Source organism: Mus caroli, chromosome 3, assembly GCF_900094665.2.
Source record: "Mus caroli chromosome 3, CAROLI_EIJ_v1.1, whole genome shotgun sequence".
Taxonomy (NCBI): Eukaryota; Metazoa; Chordata; class Mammalia; order Rodentia; family Muridae; genus Mus; species Mus caroli.
The window spans coordinates 86,735,313-86,739,868 of NC_034572.1; the positions used below are offsets into that span (position 1 = coordinate 86,735,313).

A 4,556-nucleotide genomic window follows, 5' to 3' on the forward strand; every position below is an offset into this window, starting at 1 on the left:
GGGAGGGAGGGAGGGAGGGAGGGATAGAGGGAGGAACAGAGGGGTAGAAGGAGGGAAGAAAGAAGGAAGGAAGGAAGGGGGAGGGAGGGAGGGAGAGAGGAAGGAAGAAAAGAAGGAAGGAAGGAAGGAAGGAAGGAAGGAAGGAAGGAAGGAAGGAAGGAAGGAAAAGAAAAAAGAAAGCAAAATACTATGTCAGAGCACCAAAGTCATTTGCCTTTTAATTTTCTGATCTATCTATTGCTTGCTACTGGGTCTCAAGTGACAACTAGGACATCATAAAATACCATGTCATCTTTCTTTCTCTAACAATGTTGTTTGTCCCCCGTGGGGTAATAAATTAACATGGATTTGTATTCCTAGAGCATGATGGGACATGGAGGGTTCTGGGGGCCCGTGTGGGCAGAGGGGAAATAGTGACTTGGGATTAAGATTTGATATAGAAAATAATCCAAACAAGGAAGGATGGAAAGTGCTGTGTCAACCAAAGAGAATGATGGAATTTATATGATGGATGGCATAAGAGACACAGAGTATAAGGTTTTAGGCTCTGTGTATGTACAGACATGGTATGAGGAGTGGGAGAGGTCCAGGGTAGTAGAAAACAGATAAGGGGTGGCTATGCCCTAGAAAGAATGGTTGAGGGGCTCGGCAGTGGTAAGAGAAAGGCAGTCAGTAATACAGCCTCTGCCAGAAGAATTTCTAAAGTGTCATACAAATAAACAGAATTAGGCTAGGGCTTTAGCTTACCACTTCTTTCTTGCTAATTAGGGTGTGTGCAGGGGGCACCTGATCCTGCACCAACTGCCTCCTGACTGGTTAATTGCTTTCAAAATTACTTCTGAGAGTGGCTATAGAAACCACTCAGACCCAGATCAGATGCATGTGTGTATGTGCTAAGAAGAGAATCTGGAAATAATGCTTAGTTCTGGAGTACCTTGTACCAACAGAAGCTGCCACCCTTGACCTAGTGAGCCTCTGGTAGAATATTCCCCAGTGTGGCCCTTTCCTGACCCCATTGATTTGTTCTCTGTATTTTTAGGTGATTTGTCATGAAACCATATAAAACTCTTGGTCTCCAGATGAGTCCCTTTCATGCAAGGCAGCAAATCAATCCTGCTTATCAACCTTCCTCCCCCGCTCATTTACACACTCTTAAAATTGGGTCACTCAGCCAAGAGGTTACTGGTCCCTGAATCTCCTGTATGCAATGATGCTGAGGGCCCTGGTCTGTCTCCCAGTCTGACAGAGGGATACAATCCTTGGCCTCAAGAAGCCTGTTTTAGAACAGACTTATCTCAGGTAACTTCGTGACTAATAAATGGACAGGCTTATTAGCAGAGAGGGTTGCCATTCAATACCACACCAAGGGAGTACTCTGGACCATGTATGTCCTGCATCAAACAGACCCAAAGCTGTGAAAGTGTCCCTGGGGGCACATTTAAGGAAATAAATCCTTTTAAGCCTTTTTATCCAATCCACTCTCATTCAATATCTTTTAATCTCTGTCTTATTACAGAGGAGGAGCCCAGATTCCATGGCACCTGATCTTACTTGCTAGCAGTCTCACCACTAGCAAAGTGAGTCAAGCTTTGATCTCTGCTCCCAGGTCACTGTTTCCACTCCAGAAGCAGAGATGTCATTAAGTGTTATGGAGTCTATTTGGAGAGGCACCAAGGGCTACCATAGAAAAAGACAGAACTACTGGCCACATTGCAGGCAAGATGGAAAGTGCTGAAGCAGCTAAAGGGCTATTTTCTCACTATTCAGGTTTTTCTAGAAAATGCATGCAGAGTGAAGAAGGCAAGGGGAGGATAAAGGTCAGGGTGCTATAGGGTGCGGTGAGTCAAGCTTCCTCCATCAGACAAGTATTTGCTTGCTGTGTTCCAACTTCACTCTCCCCTCACCCCACCCTAGCATTTCTGCCAAGAGTCTCAGGCCCAGTCATCCTTAAAACAGACCTTACCACACTGAGAATGCTAAGGGGATGACACCTTGGATCACAAAAGGTAACACAGTGATTCAAGAGGGGTACTGGGAAGCAAGGAAACCCTGACTAAGCCTCCGCCTTTGCCTTTGTTTACTTCTGACCCTTTATACTCCTATTCTCTCTCCTAGAAATACATTTTTCAACTTCTGCCCAGTGACTGCATTTTATTAGCTGCTGTTGACGGACAGCATTCTTGTGCCAGTATTCTAGGCCATAGTGGTCCAGCAATAAACCAAACAGGGAAACGTCACTACTGTGTGAAGATTTCATTCCCATGTGGCATATCAGCAATAAATAAAAGAAGCCCAGGCACATATAGCATATGCTATTACATTGTATGTAGAAAAACATGGCAAGAAAAGCTTATGAAGTCTAGGCCATGGGAAAAGACTTTCAATGAAATAGTTACACTAAGAACCTGAAAAAAAAAGTCAGCCCCAGTTGAAATGGAGGAGGAGAATGAGATAGTGCAGCAAACACTGTTAGACAAAAGTCTTCTGGAACCAGCAAGAAGGCTGATGTGACTGGGCATGTGCAAATAAGAAAAGGCTGGTAGAGTGAGTGGAGGCAAATTGTGAAGGGAAAATCATGCAACAACTTTGGCTATGGGAGGGACTGAAATGAGAAACCACATGGCAGTGACACCCTCTGACTTAATTTTGAAAATATCCTTCTGAAAAGAATAGAATCAGTTGGAGCTATCAGAGGCAAGCATATGATTTTATCAATATCTCAGAAGGGTGGTATCAATAGAAATAAGTAGTCAGATTATGGGTGCTTTTTAACAACAGAAGAAACAGATGAGACATGAGTGGAAAGTCAACAATGATTCAAACATTTTAGTCCTATGTAATAGGAAAGAGCCATAGTTAACAGAACCAAAAAGACCACAGAAAGAATGGCTTCCTGAGAAATCTCAGCTATGAGCTCTGAAACAGTACATGTATGAGATTCCCATTAGAATCTCAGGCAGCCACCACTTGGCACTTGAGTTCAGAAAGAGGTTTGTGATGTAGACTGAGAATGATGCTTGAAGTCATTATCTAAAGGAGTGAATATTAACAAAAGAAGAAAGAGACTGGAAGACCATCCCCACTGCCAAGTGATCATGAAGATGTGAAGGAAGTCAATGAAACAGGGAAACTCAAATAACATGAGTTAGGAAACACTGTAGGAAGATGGATGAAGTGTCCTATAAATCAAACCATTGTTTGAAGTGGCAAGGGGAGGCAGACAGTGAAAAAGAATGCTGTAGATATAAGTGGAGCCTAAGAAAGTTAAATCTGCAGTCGGTAAGAGAAATGAGATGTTGATCAACTAGCATAAAATTCCAGTTATGAGTAAGTGCTGAATATCTCAGGCACAGGAAGGGTGGTGATGGAGGTGTTAATTTGAACTTGGCAATCATTTCACAATATACGCTAAGTACAAAATGATCACTTTGTGTACCATTGAATATACATACTATTAAATATTTGAAAAGATAAGACTATGAATTCTTTTGTGTTAGGGAACATGGAACTGGGTGATCTTGATAAAGACAACCTATGATAACTAATCTTGATTGTAATCTCAAAAGAATCAAATGACCTAGGATAAAGCTTCTGAACATGTCTAGATTGAGTTAATTGAGGGGGGGGGACTTTACCTTAAATGTTTGCTGGTAGTACCTTTTTACATGCTGAGTGAAAAGGAGAAAGTGAGCTGAGTCCTAGCTCTCATGTCCCACTCTGCTTCCTTTCTACAAAGATAGTATAGCAAGATGTTACATGGTCCTGCATCTGTGACATCTCCACCATGATGGACTGTAACCTATAATTGTAAGAGAAAATAAATACTTTCTTACTTTTTTTCATACTCCACTACAGAAATACCTGTGCTGAGATTCATAAGAGCTTTGTAATAGCCAAACATTGGAAAGTATCTGCACATCCATCAACCAGAGCATATATATGCTTTGATGGATTTTCTAATCAGGAATTAAAGGGAAATGAACAGTTTGATATGTGCTTAAAAATTGGAATACTTGTGGGAATTGACCCAAACTGAGCATGTAGAATGCACATTGATTTGTCTTGGAGGGAAGACTGCTGTGTTAAGTGGGAAATGGGCAAGAAGGTTTATTCTATGTGTCAGGAAAAGTGGCATTTGAAATCTGGAGTAAGGAATGGAGCATTCCTAGCTGTGGCCAAACCCCAGAAGGAGACAGATAGTGGAAGTCTTTCCTGTGATGTTCCTCCATAACAGTAGATCCTGCAGTCTTTTCTGCCAAGGTCTCCTCCCACTCTTATCATACTGGATATGTTGGCAAGTCCTGGAACCCACTATCTCCTTCCTTTCAAGAGGCCATCTTGCATCCTGAATTATGGATGAAGGCAACACTCACACCAGTATGGTAAATGACTAGGCTACTAAGTGGACATGTGGAATTTTAACTTTCTGAAACCCCGCAATGGGGGAAATTTGGAGGACTGAAAATTTTTAGTATATGATGTAGCAATCTTCACAGATTTGTAGCATTTTGTTCATATTCACCCTACCACTTTTTTGCCTCACCTCCCCTTCTATT

The 4,556-nt window shown here is 41.9% G+C and overlaps 1 protein-coding gene across 1 annotated transcript in view; it reads right to left on the bottom strand.

Moving 5' to 3' along the window:
* Positions 1-3,716, bottom strand: part of Ivl (involucrin) — a 14,474-nt gene extending 10,758 nt beyond the window's left edge. The window contains exon 1 of the mRNA XM_021158152.1: positions 3,636-3,716. The gene's annotated coding sequence lies outside the window, so the exon portion shown is untranslated. The remainder of the gene's footprint in view (positions 1-3,635) is intronic.
* Between the last annotated feature and the right edge of the window lie 840 nt (positions 3,717-4,556).